This window comes from Aquila chrysaetos, chromosome 3 (assembly GCF_900496995.4).
Source record: "Aquila chrysaetos chrysaetos chromosome 3, bAquChr1.4, whole genome shotgun sequence".
Taxonomy (NCBI): domain Eukaryota; kingdom Metazoa; phylum Chordata; class Aves; order Accipitriformes; family Accipitridae; genus Aquila; species Aquila chrysaetos.
The window spans coordinates 25,179,615-25,199,024 of NC_044006.1; the positions used below are offsets into that span (position 1 = coordinate 25,179,615).

The window sequence follows — 19,410 nt, forward strand, 5'->3', positions numbered from 1 at the left end:
GTATATTGCTACTGAGAACCCCAAATAAGTTGAGTTATCCTTGGGCAGGCTTGACAGGGTGGGTCCGTCAACATAGGTTGGTGTGGCCCTGCAGTTACAAGCCACAGCCCGGGCTTTGGTGTCCAGCAGATGTCTGTGCATGTGAGTGGTGCGTGACAGCCCCCATGAGCCAGTGCCCCATGGGCCTGCGAGTGCTGCAGAGCATGTTCTCCAGGCTTTGCTACTGCAGAGGTTAACCAGCCAGCTGCCCAATTCATCCAGCACTTTAGTAACCTTTGCTAATTAATCAGTTAAAAAAGCATGTTTCTGCTCTTCCAGGTGTGAGGGAATATCTGTGGACACATACTACTGACTCCCTGGAAAGACCAAAGACAGGCTTTAATGTTCCCAGAAGCCTTGACTTGTTTGGGTAAGAGTTTAAAATCTTTCTTGAGAAGTCAGGAGATCGCCATGGGTATTGTCTGAAAACATCTTCCCAGCCAATATGCCGCCACCAAAAGGCAGCCTGTGAGGGCCAGCCTGAGCATATAGCGCTGAGCATTGTCATGCAGTAACAGTCATAAAGCTGAACTACATTTATAAAGTAGCCCAATATTACTGTCATGTTTGTCATGAGATTAGATTCCCGCTGAGCTATTTCTCACCCCCATTTGCATCTTTGTGGTGAGAACAAAGCAAAGACAAATGATGGCTCCCAGTGGTGGGCAGGAGAAAAGATCAGGCCCCTCTCTGTCAAATAATTCTTACAGGGTTTTCATAGAATCATAGAAGCGTTTAGGTTGGAAAAGACCTTTAAAATCAAGTCCAACCATTAACTGAGCACTGCCAAGTCCACCACTAAGCCATGTCCCTAAGTGCCACATCTACACATCTTTTAAATACCCCCAGGGATGATGACTCAACGACTTCCCTGGGCAACCTGTTCCAATGCCTGACAACCCTTTCAGTGAAGAAATTTTTCCTAATATCCAGTCTAAACCTCTCCTGCTGCAACTAGAGGCCACTTCCTCTCGTCCTATCACTTGTCACTTGGGAGAAGAGACTGACCCTCACCTCACCACAACCTCCTTTCAGGTAGTTGTAGAGAGCGATAAGGTCTCCCCTCAGCCTCCTTTTCTCCAGGCTAAACAACTCCAGTTCCCTCAGCCGCTCCTCATAAGACTTGTGCTCCAGGCCCTTCACCAGCTTTGTTGCCCTTCTCTGGATGCACTCCAGCACCTCAATGTCTTTCTTGTAGTGAAAACTGAACACAGTACTCGAGGTGCAGCCTCACCAGTGCCAAGTACAGGGGAACAATCACCTCCCTGCTCCTGCTGGCCACACTATTTCTGATACAGGCCAGGATGCCGTTGGCCTTCTTGGCCACCTGGGCACACTGCTGGCTCATGTTCAGCCGGCTGTCGACCAGCACCTCTAGATCCTTTTCTGCCAGGCAGCTTTCCAGCCACTCTTTCCCAAGCCTGTAGCGCTGCATGGGGTTATTGTGACCCAAGTGCAGGACCCAGCACTGAACCTTGTTGAACCCCATGAAATTGGCCTCGGCCCATCGATCCAGGCTGTCCAGATCTCTCTGTAGAGCCTTCCTACCCTCCAGCAGGTCAACACTCCTGCCCAGCTTGGTGTTATCTGCAAACTTACTGAGGTTGTGCTTGATCCCTTGTCCAGATCATTGATAAAGACATTAAACAGAACTGGCCCCAATACTGAGCCTTGGGGAACACCACTTGTGACTGGACAGAATATGTGTGAGAATAGGCATGTGTGTATATCTTTGATTTGTTTTAAATGCCATCTCAGTCATTTATTTCTCAATTACTTTTTTTTTATTACATGCTCCCTATTCCAACATGAAAAGAGCTAATTTACCTCTTTCCTCCCACTCATCCTTCCTTCCCATCGCTGTGACAAGAGGGCTGCTGGTTGTTCAATCATCTTGCTAATGCCACCAGGCAGCCAGCACTCTGCTCTGTTTTGGTGAGTCAAATGGAATTCATTACTCTTTTAAAAAAGTGGGCAATATGTGAGCTAATAGAAAGTCACTCCAGAAATTATTCCAATGCATAAAAACATGAATGCTAGTGATACTGTCAAGTCCACACAAAGTCCACACCTGCACTGGTGTGCAGTGGTAGCTTTCAGCAGTGAACTGAACATACACCAGGCAAGACTTACACCACATATGAGAGAAATACCTCCATTTTTGACCCCTGGAAACTCATTCATGGCTTATTCCTGAAACCATTTAACCATGTTAGACTTGAGTGGGCTCCCCAATACACATCTGCAGCATCTAGGGCATATGTTGACATCAGAAAAGGAGTGCAACAGTCACGTGCAAATGTGCACACCATTGGGAAAGCACTCAGGATCCCAGGGGAGAGAAGGGCTGACAGCAGTGGAGGCAATGCTGAGGTGGATGAGAGGGAAGATCTGATTCAGGGTGAAAGTGTACGAACCCTCCAGCACACATTGAGTTTGGGTGGGAGCAAAGGGGTTATGTGGCAGTGAGGGTGCATGACTCTGCTGGGGGAGCCTGCCATATATAAAATACTAATAGTGGAATATTGGGTATGAGAGCAGAGAACTGGTCACCATGATAATCTGAGAGGCAAAATCAAAGAGTAAAAAAAATAAACGTAGCAAACCAGCCCAATTAAAGTGGAAGGCCACAGCACTACCACTGCAGTTGCATGGGACAGTCCTGTGAAGCCCTGTGAGAGTCGGGGTGCCCTGAGGGCCTGGGAATTGTCCCATCCTTGCTACGAGGCAGACACAGGGGGAGGTCAGCTCCTCACAGGAATGGCAGATTGTGGGGTTTTTTTCCCCTCCATGCAGGTGGGTCCCCTCTCTTCCCATCCCCTCCACAAGAGACAGTGAAGGACAGGGACTGAGCACAGAAGTCGAAATTGCAACCGGCCCTCCTGAGAGCAGGGCTGGAGACAAGAGGCCCCAAGGCCAGCCCATAATACAGAATTACCCATAGGCTGTATAAAAAGCTCCTGGAAGCTGAGTCAGTCTGAATTACACCCCCTGGCTCCCCATTACAACCAAGAACATCAATATTTCCACTGAAAAGAATGAAAAGCAGAAGGAAGACACCAGTGGATCTTTGCATTGTGCCAAAACATATGTTTACTTCCATCATAAAGGTATATTTATCTTTCCAGTGGAGTTTCAGATGGGAGCAGAGCCTGGCTGAGGCCTGGCACATATTAAGAGCCAAGTCTCATTAAAATGCATGCTGGGTACCATGAAACAACATTGATGTTAATTAATATATATGTGGCAGCTGGGATTTTAGACAGACCCTAGCTCCATCTCAGGAGCTTGCCCTGAAGCCACTGTCCAGATACATCAGACTGGCACTGGAAGCCTGGGAGAAAAGCACATTGCCTTTCTGCAAAACAGCACTATTGACCGTGCCCCATGCCTTACAGTGCTGAACCATGAAGGCAGCGGCATCACAAACATCCTCCTACAACCGTTACTGACCCTCATTAAAAGCTGAACTATGAAAAATGAACAGTTTAGTGCAACAGCATGAGTACAACTCAGAGATGTTAGCCTCAAGGAAGAAAAAGGAGGAGGAAATGCCCTTCATCAAAAGGCTGATGAACACATTGTTAGGACAAGGAGATCAAGGTTGAGGTGCCCATAAGAGCCATGTAAAGCCGGAACTAGCCAAGCTTCCATGTGGAGAAGAGGTGATAAATGCACTTTATTAAGTTGTTTCTAAAACTGGAGCAGATGAGATAAGCCTTGAAGGAGATACTCATTTAAGATTGATGTGGAGTAAGTGCAGAGAGATAGTCTTGAAAAGACTGCCATAAACCAGTTCTCTAAGTTGTCATTCACTAACACTCCCTGGTGTTTTCTAATAAAAATAATCTGTTAAAATCAGACTCTGGAGACAGCTTGTGTTTGGCTGCCAGTGCAATTCCTCATAATTGTTTCACGTGGTAAGTGCTTTTGGAATAAGTCAGGGATTGTTTGAAGAAGAGACAACTTTGAGATGGATTTTTAAGTTATTGTTACTTATTGTTAAGTTAATGTTTATTGTTGTTTATTAAAGTGCCAAAGCACTTTATACAGCTTTAAAACAGAAAAAAATTGTTACAAGTTACAAAGGAACAGGGGAAAGTCTTTTTGTTTTAAAAAATTGCAAATAGCTAGTTAGACCCACTTAAGTCGCTCATAGATATTCCTTCCACATACAAGTTTGCAGTACCATACAGCTGTGGAGGGACGTAGCCTTGTGCTTGCATGGGACTATGGCAGTGCTGGAGATAATGAAATGCTTGTAAGCCCACAGGATAAACCAATAACCAGGAACTGCAAAGTACTGTGCAGGCCTCATGCTAACACGCTGCTAAAATCCTTGCTGACACAATTACTGTGAAGTTAGTTACCTAAGGCAGCAAAAGCTACATCGCACAGAAGAGAGCAGAGACCGTGAGCAGCCTGGCTGGGGCTGACTGTACACATGATAGTGTCGTGGGTCCGAGCACAGGGAGACAAACTTACAGTCCCTCTCTGCTGGAAGTGGGGTCATGGAGCTGCAGTCCTTGGACTATATCTGAACCCACGGTTGCTAAGCTCTTCCTGCCGCCTCTATTTTCTCAGGATTCAGGAAACGGCTTGGAGGGGAAAGACCAGACCCCTCCTCCCCCATTTCATCTTCTCCCCCATTTTTTTCACAATACCTCCTCAATAAAACAAGAGCACAGTGACATTTGGTTTTCAAAGTGGAGCTGAAGTGAAGCTATAAAACCTTCACGAATCAACAGTGTCCATTTCTTATATGTGCCATAAACTTCTACTCATTATTTGGCCATTAAGTTTGAGAGATGGATGGCAGAGTCTGTCTCTTCATTAGTGATGATGCGGTACCAGGACAAGCCCCCAGCTTCCCTGGTGCAGTGCCAGGCCCGGGGGAGCAATTAATAGTGATTTTTCTGAGATGACAATTTGAAATTCCAAGCTGGTTTCACTAGCGAGCCATGAAAGTCATCATTAACTCTTCCACATTAGTCATGATTTTGAAACTTTTAGTGTGAAAAAGCCATCCTCCTGCCTTGCATAGCCTTGAAGTGATTGCTAGCAGGGTTCAACTGCAGGAATATTTACAACCATAGAACTGTGCAACAACCATCTTTCATAAAAATAAAAAAGACATACTAATTTTGTGATAAGGGTGATATAAACTGCGTCTCAGCTACCTGTAGACAATTCTGCTGTTTTTCACAGAAAAAACTTTCATCACTTATTGAAATACTATGACCAATTCTAAGTGAAGCTTTTAGGTGCTTCTATAAAGTACAGTATGTTACCTTATTGCTATAGCAGAGGCCACTTAAAGGTAAAGAAGCTTTTATATGCATTTTGCTAAGGGTCTTGTTCGTTACGGGCCATCCTCAGCAGGAGCAGGAAGTACTGACTAATACAGCTCCACCTGCTGCTGCAGGACCTGGGAGGTGTAAGGCTGCTTCAGAACAACGTACACCCTAAAAGCCAAAAGAGGGCAGGGGACAGCCCAGACTCCCTTTGGTTGGGGACTCCCCTTGCAGAGAGGGAGAGCCTGTGCGAGCTGGCCAGCAGAAATTAACTTCTATGGTTTTCCAAGTGATTTGCAGGCTTATGTCCCCATCATTAAGTGGCTCTCTATGGACAGATTATGAGCACCCGGGTGTGGACCATGCACCAACAAGAGACATCCATGTCTCCAATCCACAGCATCTTCAGGACCTGCTTTCCCAATAATCTCTTTGTCCCATCTTGTCATGGATGCATCTTTTGTATGGCCCACATGATGTTTGCAAAGTGTGTTTTGCTGTGGTGTGTGGATGAAAAGGAGCTATATAAATGCAAATTTAATGTATTCATTTATTCTATACTGAAGGTTGTACTGAAGGCCAGGTAAATTACACCCACGGCATCTGCCTGTCAGCTTTTAATGTCACCCACTTCAGGAACAATAAGTTTCCATATAATTTGTTAAGTATGATTTTCTTTTGCTAGTCCTTGAAGACTATTTTTAATCAAATTACACTTCTCCAGGTGTCCTCCATCCAGTTGGACCCACTAGCTGCTGAATTCAAGGAGCCTGATTAATTACTACCTGCGTCATTTGCCTGACCTTGCCACAAGACCACAGTGGCAGCATAACAAGGAAGGTCTCTCCGTCTAGCACAGCCCCGGTTTCTCCCAGCTCACTCCTGAGATCCTCAGGAGCTGAATCCTTGCCCTGAAAGTTTAACAGCCTGCAACACGAGCAAGTCCTTTATCACTCACTCTGATTTTACCTGGAGTCCTTTCATTATTTCTTTTACTCCCCTTGAAAGTATATGGCTGTCCCTGCTATTGCTCTCATTATCCCTCCGTGAACACTGGAAAAAGAATGTATTTACATTTCCTGACATGCTTAGTATTCCTGTCATCTCTGTCTCCCTGAGCCTGCCTTAACCTTTGCAATGACCTTTTGCAGCAACTCTCTTCCAAACACTTTCTTCTTTGCTGCTATTTCCTGTGCAATTTTGGCTTCATTTTTCCAGCTCTATTTTTGTTATTATTTTCTTCTTTGCTCTTTCATGCTCTTCAATACAGATCCCTGGCTGTAGTGAAGACCTGGTGGCCCTTTCATATACCACTTTCTGGCCACAGAGCTCCCTGCTGCAAGCCTTATTGTGGTCTGTAATGCTGGTGGGCACCAAGTACAGGGAAACTGAAGTCAGCTACAAGCGAGGCTCAGTGCATGGAAGGAAGTTTTGCCTATGTAACTTCGGAGAGCTCGGCTACTCCACTGCTGGGATGTACGTGCAGCTGGCCTCATGCAGAGATGGTGCGTTGTTTTGGGTTTGTGTGGCTGGGTTTTTTGGTAGCAGGGGAGGGGCTGCAAGGGTGGCTCCTTTGAGAAGCTGCTGGAAGCTTCCCCAGCTCCAAGTCAGACCAGCCACTGGCCCAGGCCGAGCCCATCATCGGCAGTGGTAGCGCCTCTGGGAGAACAGATTTAAGAAGGGAAACCTGCAGTGGAGAGGGGAGTGGGATGTGAGAGGAGCACCTATGCAGATACTGAGGTCAGTGCAGAAGGAGGGGAGGAGGTGCGCCGGAGGAGGGGATGCCCCTGCAGCCCGTGGTGAGATGGCGGGCTGTCCCCCTCCAGCCCATGGGGGAGAGCGGGGGAGCGGAGGCCCCCAAGATGGCCATGACTCCACAGGAAAGTCCGCGCTGGAACAGTCTGTGACTGAACATCAGCCCGCGGAAAGGACCCACGCCAGGGAAGTTTGTGAGGAACTGCAGTCCACGGAAAGGACTCACGTTGGAGACGTTCGTGAAAGACTGTCTCCTGTGGGAGGGACCCCACGGTGGAGCAGGGGACGAGTGAGGAGTCCTCCTCCCCCTAAGGAGGAAGGCACAGCAGAGACAACATGGGATGAGCGGACCCCAACCCCCGTTCCCCGTCCCCCTGTGCCGCTGGTGGGGGAGAAGGTAGAGAAAATCCGGCGTGGATTTGAGCCAGGAAGGAGGGAGGGGTGGGGGAAGGTGTTCTAAGGTTTGGTTTTACTTCTCATTATCCTTGTTTTGATATGATGGGTAACAAATTAAATCGATTTTGGGGTTTTTTGCACAAGTTGAGTCTGGTTTTTGCCCGTGACCATAAGTGGTGAGTGATTCCTCCCCGTCCTTGTCTCGACCCACGAGTGTTTCTTTATATTTTCTCCTCATCCTACCATGGCCAGGGGGGAGGACTGAGTGAGCGGCTGCGTGGTGCTTTGTTACTGGCTGGGTTTAAACCACGTCATATGTTAAGAGAAAGACAAAGCTTAAAACTGCCGGCATCGCTAGCACTGTTGCTTTGGCCTCAGGCTAAACCCAGCTGCGAGATCTAAAGCTGTGTGCACCTGTGGCTAGGATCAACATCCCTTCAGCTTTACACATCTCCGTGTTTCTGTGTCCCAGGGCCTGTAGTGCTGCCCAAACTTCAGGGAGTCTGTGAGATGTAGGGAAATACTTTCGTTTAGGCAATTGCAAGACAGAATTTTCCCAGCTCAAATTACTTCGGGAGACATGAAGCCTTACAGAAACAAAAGGTGGCTTATGATACCCTGACCTGTGCAGTAGCTCCAGACTTAGCCCTGAAATTTGGGAAAAGATCATTTGTGCTGGTGTGGACCTCTGGTTTTCATCTGAGGCTCAACTGTAAGTAGCTGCAGACTCCTTAACCTTGTCAAGCAGGTTATTGGATTTGTCTGTAGAGTCAATAAGTGGTAGAGCCAGACCTTCAGCTGCCATAAAGCAGTAAAACTTCAGTGAAGGCAGTGGACTTGCACTGATTTACACTGGCATAGCTTACAGTCCACTGGAAGAACCAAGTTTATTATATTCCTGAGAGTGAAAGACATATTCTCCAGAAAGCAGATACAAAAGCTACTGGTTACTTACTAGGACATCCTTATCACCAGAGTCTTTCAGTCATCCATCCTTCTTTACCAGTGTAACAGGATTCATGTGGTTCAGAATGGCACCTAGTAATTGTTTTCATTATCTTATTTCCCCGCCCCCCCCCTTTTTTTTTTCTTTTCCCTAGCAGGCATTATTTAACCAGCAGTGCTGCTGGAGAAGGCTGGTACTCTGGTTTTGTACTATCAGTGAGTGAGTTCCTGGCTGATCAGAGAGACCAAATGCTGCTCTTGCAAAGGTGTCTCTAAATCCTTGGAAGAGGCACCTTTAATCTCTGGGAGTGTCTTGGGGAAGCAGCCCAAGAAAGACGGATGCAGAGCCAGGCAATGTGGGTTATAGCCTCACTGTTGCAAGGAAGAATCCAGCTAAGGATTTTGGCTAAAGCAACACAAGGGTTACAGTGAATAAGAGTGATGAGAGCAGGAACAGTATAATTTCACCTAGGCAAACTGAAGGGCAAAGACTTCAACAAAAGCTGATGCTCTTCAGTGCTGAAAGCTGATATTATGGTGACGCAGCTAAAGGGACAAGCCATTTCTCCCCTGAAACCAAACAAAATGCTTTAGGCTTCTGCTTATTTTTGTAGCCTCACAATTTTTTCTCTATTTTGGGGAACAGGTGGAGTGCAAAAATGCTAGTAACAGTTCATACATCTGACTGCTGCTATGGGAAATATATGGGGCTGAAAGGGGTTGAAGGACACAGGGAATTTGCTGAACAGTTCCTTGGAAAGTGGCAAACAGCTCTAATAAATCCAACAGAGCTAATACACCCACTTAACTATATCTCTTACCCTGCCCAAGCACTTTATCCCTAGTTATGTGACTTTTTATCTTCAGACGGGAATCCAGTGCTTATCTCTGTCTGGATTAGGGAGGGAAGTTTGTGCTGACCACATACCAATCTCCTCACATGACTGCAACACACAGATCAGACACTTCACACCAGCACAACTTTGAGATCCCTTCAACTTTCCACACCAGCTCCAGCCTGGCATCACCAGTCCCTCCAAAGTTCCCCGTCCCCAGGACTCCCTGTGGGAGGAAACACAGAGAAGCTTTCTGTTGACGTCTGCTCAAGCAGAGAGCGATGGGTGAGAAGGACCAGCAACCAGCCTTGGGACATACTTGTTTTGCACAGGTATCAGGGTGGACTGGCCAGACAGAGGGGTGCTGGCAAAGCAAGGAGCAGCTGACAGAGTCAAGTTGCACAGGTCATTGCAGATCTTGTAACTCAACAGGGTGAATCTTAGTTTCTTCATTTAGGTTAGTGCAAGAAAGCAGGGGGAAGCAATCATCTAGCCTAGCAGCTGCCTCACCAGAAGAAAATATAGTAGAAATTGTTTAAGTTCTAGCTCTACTTTAGAAAGTAATTGCAATGGTTACTGCTTATCTATCTTGCTAGAGCTTTGTTGTCCCCTTTAACAAAAATAATATTCATTAAACCACCTGATTTCTCTTCGCAAGCTGGGAGCCCTCACACTGGTAACTCTTAAAACAAAGGAGTTATTCAAACAGCCTGCAGTCAGCCTACTACCAGATCAAGGGCTTTATTTTGAATTGAGTTCAAATTCCTTGTGGTGCCAATGCAATGGAAGGTACTCAGTTTATTAACATGAAAAGGATTGTTCCCACTTCAGTATATCTTATTATCCCGGGAAGGGAATTCAGGCAGTCTGCTCTATTATGTTTGATGGCTGATATTAAACTTGTCAGACCCAGTTGTAAATTCAGACACATTTAGCAATACTCGGATATTAAAGAAGGCCTGACATTGTGAAATTTCTTATTCACATTCGATTTGCTGGGTAGGATGAAGAAGATCACCTTCTCTCCAGCACTCCTCAGTGCCCTGCTCTGGCTGAAATCAGATGACTTAAGGGACGGGCCCTAATGGCAGCAGCTACCGGAAACACAAGGTCAGCTGTGTCAGGCCTATCTCAATTTACAAAGGCTGGCATGTTTATGGCTTTATTGGTACTCAAAAGACTTAATTGCTGTTTTGTTTGAAAGAGAACTTAAAACATTGGCAAATACCCATGGGATAGTAGGACTCTCTTCTCTCTTCAGCAATGTGTCTCCTTTTCAGGGCTTCCTACCTGCTGAGGGGAGGTACTTGTCCTCATTTACCAGGCTGGGTTTGAGGTCTACAACTTTCTTCAAGGCATTCTGCCTCTTCCCCTCTTTATCCTCTGCCCATCTGGAGTTTCTGCATCTCTCTTCATGCATCCCATTCCCAGAAACAGTTTCCTCATACATCTTCATGCACATCATTCTTGGAAACATAACCATCTACTGAGTCCAGGGAGGGGGCCGCATGGCCCAAGTGGAATGAAATATTTCTTCCCACTCGACTCACAGCACAGTGGTGGCACAACCAGCAGCAGTGAACGAGAAGTCACTGCTCTGCCTGGACAGCCAGAAACTTCTGCAGTGCTTATGCAGGGAAAGAAAAGTGGAAAGTCACAAATCCAAGAGTGAGAGCTCTTTTAGAGAATAAATGCCTAAAGCTCACCTCACCACCAAAAGAGTTTTTGTCTTGCTTCCACAATGAGTGTTGAGGCTAGTGGGTTTTAATGAGTGTTTAAAGGCTAAATTGGGGGGGCAATGGCACACAGCATTTTGAGCACACGGTGTATTGCTTTCAGGCCTCTGTACCTGCAAGCTAGTCAATGCAAGTCCAATTCCCACTGGGAGCACACATCAACCCAGCAGGACTGCTGTACTGGTTCCCGAAACAGAAGCCAGGATACAAGCAAATCTGCTGCCGACATACAGAGCATAATTGGAAACCCTCAGCCTAGCTGCCCTCTCATTAATCAAAACATATTCATAATGTATCTGGCTTCTGCCTGCTCCTAGCATATAATTAGTGACTTGTGTGTAGATAGTGGCACTGGTAAATTGCTTCCAGTCTTCAGTGATAGTAACTCATATCTGTGAAACGGATCTGACAAAGGCACAAGGAAAAGGGATAAATAGCTACAATAATGCAGAAAGCCATTAGCACTAAACAGCAACACTAACCCTTTGCATCTCAGTAGTAGCTCTGCCTTCATTTGTATGAGTCTCTGTTGCCTTCTTGGAGTTATGGACAGATGTTAGCAGCTGGGAAAGGCAGGCACCACACAGCAATCAAGCAGGCTCCTTTTACACAAATAGCACTAGTGGTCAGGTTTTACCCTTTGGGTCCTCAGAAAAAAAGACTGAAAACTGCTGAGCTGGCCCTGGACCAGGGTGCTGGGCTGCACAGACCTGCTCCACCTGGCTCGGGGCTGTCAGGCAGTGGTTCACCCCATCCTCACCATCTGAACTGAGTGCTTGAGTCTCCTTGCTCTGCGATTCAACAAAATCACACCACCTGCACCCTTGAGAGCGCATTTACCTTGATCACCTCCTTTCACTGACTCTGCAACGAGACCTCCCGGCAGAGACAGGATCATGTTCTGCCTTAGGGGTGGTGCTGGTGGTAGCATTGCTCATGTGAGGTCTCACATTCGTATCACCGTAGCACCTGCAGTTCTCACAGGTGGAGATGGGACCAAGACTCTTGTTTTAGCCTAAGATCCTGTTGTTACTCATTCCTGCCAGGTCTTGCTACCATGGACCTGAGACATGGTCCACACAAGGATGTTTGTGGCTCTTCTAGTTAGTGACTGCATGGGGAATAATTTCTCCCTGCTCTTGGGCAGCTTTAAATGAGTTGGTGCTCTACCATGGAGAAATGGAAACGTTCTTGGGTGTAAGAATGCCACTCATTATAATTCATGGGAATTGTCATTAAATCAACACATCCTCAGGTTCTGCAATTCCCTGAATCTGTTGCTGAAATAAAAGTAAAATCTGTCTAGTCTTTTTGATTGCAAATGAATATATTGAAAATGTGCCTCTTTCTCTTTGAGAAATCAAAGCCTGTTTGATTGAAGCTCATTTTCACACACTCAGCTGATGCAGATCACACTTTAGACATTTTCAAATTCTTTTTACTTTTCTAGAAAAAAAGACAAATCCTGAAGAAAAGCATCTTTCTCCAAAGTAATTTACCCAGGCTTTTAGTCTCTTACATTTTTTGCTGCCAAACGTTTGGTTAATAAGATGAAAAACTGTGTATTTTCTTAGATGACAATAACAGGATGACCTTTCTCCTGTCTCTTCTGACTACAAATACAGTAATAAAAAAATCTGTTTTGATGGCAAAGAATTAGATTCAAGTGCTGATAATACTAAAATACTGTAGATTTATTTTGTATGAATAATGCCTAAATCATGCTTCCCATTTTTCTTATAACCTTCCAGATATTTCATTACATGGCAAGAATTCTGAATGTTCCTTCTTTTGGTAGCTGAAAACCTGGTCCTTTTTCTGACTTGTCTCACTTATGTTTTGCTTTGCAGAGCCTCTTTAGTCAGAACGGTATTTTTATCTTGCTGGGAAGTATTGCTTGATACTCACATTTCACCCCTAGGAAGAATTCTCCTTTGTAATTATTTCAAAAGTTCAAAACTAATTTAAAACATAGGGAGCACTTGGAAAGTGTAAAAGAAAAGTTCGGCTCTTAAAAAAGGAAAGGAAAGGAAGAGGAGGGGATGTGACAGAAATATAGTTCTGGTGTCATTTAAGAGGTAGCCATTAATAAATAAATAGAAAGTGTAACAATTGATCCAAAGTTTCTGAAAAATTGTACCTATAAATTTTATGCCTGTCAGAAGTTTGGAGAGAGAATTTTCTGAAATGTTACAGGGACATGGACACCCAGTACACCAAACTTGCTTGTAAGAAAGCTTCTTAGAGTCAAACAAATATAGACAGAAAGAGAGAAAGGAAGAAAGAAAGAAGAGAAAAAATGAGTTTGTTTTCTTTATGAAAACATTGGAGCCCAAAATATTTCATTAAGAGTTACCACAAACTCCAGCAGATGAGAAGCCAAAAGAGAAGCTGCACCAGAGAGACCCGTCAGATTAGTGCCTGGTGACAAAATGTGTGACATGGGAAAAGAAAGAGAAACAAATGGGTATAGTCACAGACATCAACACCTGGCCAGAGTTATCTGTTGGTTCAGGTTAAAATACCCTACAAATGCGCATCCTTCAGAGCTGAAAAGAGTGAAATTAAGGGAGTGCCTGTGTGTCCCCCAAAACCACATTTTCTGCCATCTGTCTTTATGGAGACTTCTTTTGACTTACAGGCAAATGCTACTTTAGATAATTTTCTGGCATTAAGAAGAAACTAATTATAGATGCATCTGCTCCCACCAGTGCTGCTCGCTGGGGAGTTCCTGCTGTCACACCATTAAACACTACAGCTTGTTAGAGTAGAGGGGGGTGGAAATCAGCCTGCGATGCACGGCCCTGCAGCCCAGCCAGGTGAGATGGCCAAAGGGAGCTAACCCACCTGAGAAGGGCGGTCTGCTCTCCAGGACTTGGCTGCATTTTACATTTAGTCAAATTATGAACACAAAAAACAAATTTAAAAGTGGGGGTCAATCTCTGTTTATAGGACTCTATTTAATCTATATAAATTTTAATTAAATTTAATTTATCTTTTGATTTTATAAATCTATATTGATTTAGTTCAACTGATTGGACGACCAGGCTGTGGCAATGTCAAGATTTCCAGTGGTTGAAGGTCTTCTCAGACCTCTGAATGCCTGTTGCTTTGAAGCTGGGGCTTCAAGCTCTGAAGACCTACCTCTTAGGAGCAAAAAGGTCCTGTGCTGTGTTTCTCTCAGTACTACAGACCAGTGTTCCCAGCTCTCCTGGCAATTGTGCAGCAGTGGGGTTGGCACTCAAAACTAAGCACATCTTTAAATGCTTGATGGATTTAGGGCTCATTCTGTCTCCTTTCATTTGGGCCTTTCTGCTGTGTACTGCTCAAAGTAATGCATGTTCATTCAATATGGTGGAAGATAATCTAAGTAGACATCAGAAAGGGCATAATGCTAAAGAGCAATCTCTGAAAAGTCATCTGCGCTGACCCAGTGATGTGGATTGGATTGTCCAGATGTTAGTAATTAACCAGTATTTCATTCAGTATAACTTTAATTACCTTACTGATATACAATAATCTATTTTTCTGCCAGATCATGCTGAAAACAACCTCAATTTTTAATAATTGTAAAAATGTACTTTTTATCCAAAGCAGCAGCAGGCACACAGCAGTGTTGCTTTCTCTCGTTACATTATTCTTGTGGTCTTTTCCACAAATGCCTGGGTGTCTCTTAGGTATTACTTTTTAATCATCTACCCTCATTACATGTAGTGTTTGCTCCTTTTTCATTTTATAGCACAAAGCCAGAAAGAAGGTAATTAAATTCAATAATGGTGCTGTGCTTAGACACTCATTAAGTAGTCATTAGTAGTCTGGAGACTCATTGTCTTCATAAGAGTTTGTTTCCTCACTCTCCATGAATCTCATCCCCGCAGTATTACCTCCAAACAGCAAGCGCGATGCAAATGTGAATCCAGAAGGGTTCGCGAGCCTCCTGGCCCAGGCACAAGTGCTCCGCTGCCTCCTGGACACCCACTGCCTTGGCTGCAGCAAACCCCTGGGGCTCCTCCAGCAGCACCAGGGAGATGGCCAGCCCTGGGGCTGTCCTGGCTGCCCCTGGTCCTGCCATGCTCCCTGGCTGGGACCGATGCACCCTGGCAGTGATTCCTGTCCCCCTCAGGTGACATGAGGACCACTTTGATGCCCTTGCTTAGGCTGGCTTGAATAGCACCCCCTCCCAGAAACACAGCCCCCAGTTGCCAAGACAGCTTTTAGAAGGACGCACTTCTCAGCATGAGTAATTGGCAAAATCAGGCCTCTAGGGAGTCAGGAGCATTCGCTGTCAGCATGAGGAGCCAAGCTCCTGCCAAAAGAGCATTCAAAACAAGCAAGCTTCATTTTGAGGTGGGAAAAAAACTTGCTGGCAGAGATAGAATGGCAAGAGTATGCCACTGATTGTCAGATGCATAAAGGCATCAATAAAGTAATGCTCACACTCAAAAATTGTCTTGCAAAACAAGAAGCAACCTCTCTCGATTATAAGGATTGCCTCTGGAAAATAAATAACAGCATCTGTTCTCCAAACTCTGAGCATCTTGAGTTTGCTTTGTTTTCTGTCCTTGAGGAGGCAGGGAGGAGAGAGGACAAGACAAGACAACTGAGACAGTTCAAGTTAGGAAGGCTCCACAGCAGTTCTAAGGAGCATTTCACTGGAGCTCACTGAGAGCAGAAGGAGCAAACTCCAATGCATTATTTATGACTATCCCCACACTGCTGACCCTTTATAGATGCAGATCAATATAGTGGCCTCTTCCAGAAAAAGGAGGCTTCGATATGAAAAAAACTAAAATAGAATTCATATTAGAGATCCTGAGGGGAAATAATATAGCCCAAGGGAATATCTGCATGCCATGGTACAATAAGGCAGTCCCTGAGGGGTCAGCAGATACCAATGGAGGGAGTGGAGCAGTTCAGAGATTCCCAGCTTGTTCATAGCACTCACTCACCTCTGGGGCATAAAGCTCTGGGACAGAATCACCTCATCAATAGTCCATCACCTGCACGCATGCTTGCACAGCCACAGAGTCATATTTCATGAAAAAAATGGGTTTCTGTATTAAAACTCATTTCACCTCTCACTAAACATTGCATTGTTCTTTATGCCTTGCCTTCCCCTGGTACCTACGAGCTGCCACTGACTGCCTGGCACGCTGTCAGGCGAGGAGCAAGAGGAGCACTTCACTTTGCAGGGTGCCTGTTGCATTTTCCTACACATGCTCAGGCTAGTTCTCTGAGCCATCTTCCACTCATCTTCCTGCTTGGTACTTCAGTTTTGAGGTCTCTTAGCTCAGGATTGCCTTGGGGCTGTTTTGTACAGTGCCTGGTGCAGCAGCTGATCACAACTGTTGGATTTTTTCCCCTCAAGGTGCATTCAGCTGTGCATTTACCTGCTTGTAAGAGCAGTTTTTCTGAGCAGTTGGCAGCCATTTGGTTTATCAAGAGAGACAAAGTATTCTTGAAGGTTTGGTGACGTGCTGTGCATAAGGATATATACATACCTGTATGTGTATATATATGTGTGTGTGCATCTGTAGATGTAGAGATAGATGATAGTTAGACAGACAGACAATTCATGATAGATTCACAATTTATTTATCTATATAGATAAATATACAGAGGTATAACATTCTCAGGCTCACTAGACAGACTGCAGATTCTAAATGCAAAAATCTATCGATACGCAGGACAGTTAACTAGTAGAAAGGAGTAACCTTCTCCCCTTCCATTTGCCATTTTTCTTTGGAAGTATTATTTCTTGTTGTTTGCACACCACTGCCTTTGTACTTTGATAACAAGTAGCCTTGTATTAATGAAGATGACAACAGAACCAAGCCCATTTTATCTGTGGGATGAGAGTCGCAGTGTGTGAATTTCTGGCACATTGCAAAACATTGGGAATCCCTGGCCAGGTGTCACCAAGTGGAATGGATAAATATTCACCCAAGAGGTGTACTTTTAAACCAGTTGACTAAAGGTCTGTTTTCCTTAACTGATTTTTCTGCTGGGAAGTTTATTCCTATGACCTGCTTTCTGCTTCCTGATGGGTTAGTGACCAACTACACAGTGTGGGAATACTGAAAATCAGGTGGCTATAGCTAACCATTTCTGAACAACTCAAGACTAAAACCTGTCTGAGGAGCTAACATGGCAAATTATCTGTAAATACTAATTATCTTTCCAGTCATGATGGATGTATTACAATCCAGATAAAAGAAAAGTGGACTCATAGTTGTATGAAAACAGAAGCCTTCGCATGTCTTTTGCTCTGACCACTGGACTTGAGGTCGAGGTTTCCTGCTAGGATTTCACTCCTAGTCTCGTTCCAGATATTTTGGTGGCCTTCAGAAAACCATTCACTCTCTCCTCATTCCCCCCAACCGTAAAGAAGTAACAAAAATAACTAGGACTGGCTGCAGAAATTATGTATATGAGGAGCAGGTGTAAGAGGGAGGAACCTACAACCTTTTTCTTCCTATTCCATCCCTTCCCCACCCCTGTCCCTGACAAGTCTGTACATAAATACAATTGCCTTTGCTGTTCCCAGCTCTTCTTATGCACATACACCCAGCACATCTGGGTAGAGTTATCATCAAGGCAGTCATGTTCCTGAGCAGTAATGGTCATCAGTCAAACTAGCATTTGGGGACTGCATTTTCATGAGACTTCTACTTACTACCAACAATCATGTGCAGAAAATTTTTGGTTTGGGTTTGTGTGGCTGGGTTTTTTGGTAGCGGGGGAGAGGCCGCAGGGGTGGCTCCTGTGAGAAGCTGCTAGAAGCTTCCCCGGCTCCGTCAGACCGGCCACTGGCCAAGGCCAACCCCATCAGCGACAGTGGTAGCACCTCTGGGAGAACAGATTTAAGAAGGGGAACCTGCAGCAGAGGAGGGGAGCTGGATGTGAGAGGAACCCCTCTGCAGAGATCGAGGTCAGTGAAGGAGGAGGGGGAGGAGGTGAAAGAACCCAAGCTGGAGCAGTTTGTGAGGGACTGCGGCCCGTGGGAGGGACCCCACACTGGAGCAGGGGAAGAGTGTGATGAGTCCTGCCCCTGAGGAGGATGAAGCAACAGAGACAAGGTGGGATGAACTGACCCCAACCCTCATTCCCCGTCCTCCTGCGCCAGAGTTGGAGAAAACCGGGAGTGGAGTTGAGCTGGGAAGGGGGTGGTGGGGGGAGGTGTTCTAAGGTTTGGTTTTACTTCTCAGTATCCTTGTTTTGATATGATTGGTAACAAATTAAATTGATTTTGTTTTTTTCGCTCAAGTCGATTCTGTCTTTTGCCTGTGACCATAAGTGGTGAGTGATCCCTCCCTGTCCTTGTCTAGACCCACAAGCTTTTCTTTATATTTTCTCCTCATCCCACCGTGGGCGGGGGGGTAGTGAGCGAGCAGCTTAGTGGTGCTTTGTTGCTGGCTTGTTTGAAACCATGACAGCTTTCTACTTGTCTTCTTTCTCCTGAAAAACAGTTTTCAGAGCAGACAGACTAAAGGGTTTTCAGGTTATGATGTGTTGTGAATGCATATTACAAACAAAAGATGAAATCAAATATGCCTACAAGCCTGTTGTTCCTGCCTCCAAACAAATCTGTTAGAGCCTTTCTTCTCATGCCCAGTAAATTCCTAACAGTGGTTGCACTTATAGTGCACTGTAAGGTCAGTCTTAGAGTTATTTGTAAGCCTACTTTGCTGCCTGCTACCTTTTTTTCACCTGTGTATCTGCTCAGTGCTCCATCACCCCAGTTACATGTGGACTTGGAGAGCCAACAGTGGTAGGGGTGAGCTCTGGCTGTGCCAGCTGCAGGTTTGTGGTTTGGCCCCGAGGGCATCTCTGAGCTGGTTGTTACAACGGAGCACCCACAGAGCCAGGTCCTGTAGGAAGGATGGTCCTTTCCTGCAGGCAGGATTTTCAGACACTGGAAACCTCTAATTCATCTTGCAGTGAGGGGACTCTGCCTTCTAGGGATTGTCTGGCAGGCCAGTCACCTCTAAGAAAGGATTTTTTGTTTGCTGTGACAAATATAATTGGTCTGCCTCCTAATCCAGCTGTGGACAAGAGGTTGACAGTTCCACTTCTTATCAAAAAACTCAAATGTTCTTTTCCCCTTCATAGCTCAAGCACCTTTTTACCAGGTTCGAGGCCCCAAAGCATTAAATAATTACTCGCCTCGCTTCCTTTGTTCGCAATATCTCTGCATCAAGTAATACAGCTTGTAGCATTTTTAGGAGAGTCAATAAAAAAGCAGCAAGGTTGCCTGATGCTTGGAAGCTTTTGGTACAAATATGTAGGTCAAACGGGACCTTTTATGTAGCCCTATCCACAGTAATCTAATGTCTTTACATTTATTTCCTCACATCTAGTTCCAGCAGCTCTGTTGCTTTTTTATTACTGAAGATCTATGATAATAAC

The 19,410-nt window shown here is 45.2% G+C and overlaps 1 long non-coding RNA gene across 1 annotated transcript; it reads left to right on the plus strand.

The window, feature by feature from the left end:
- Positions 1-323: 323 nt before the first annotated feature.
- Positions 324-6,322, plus strand: LOC121233220. The gene is made up of 3 exons (XR_005932143.1): positions 324-409; positions 1,910-1,974; positions 6,058-6,322. It is a non-coding gene; the product is annotated as an uncharacterized LOC121233220 (long non-coding RNA).
- The last annotated feature ends 13,088 nt before the right edge of the window (positions 6,323-19,410 follow it).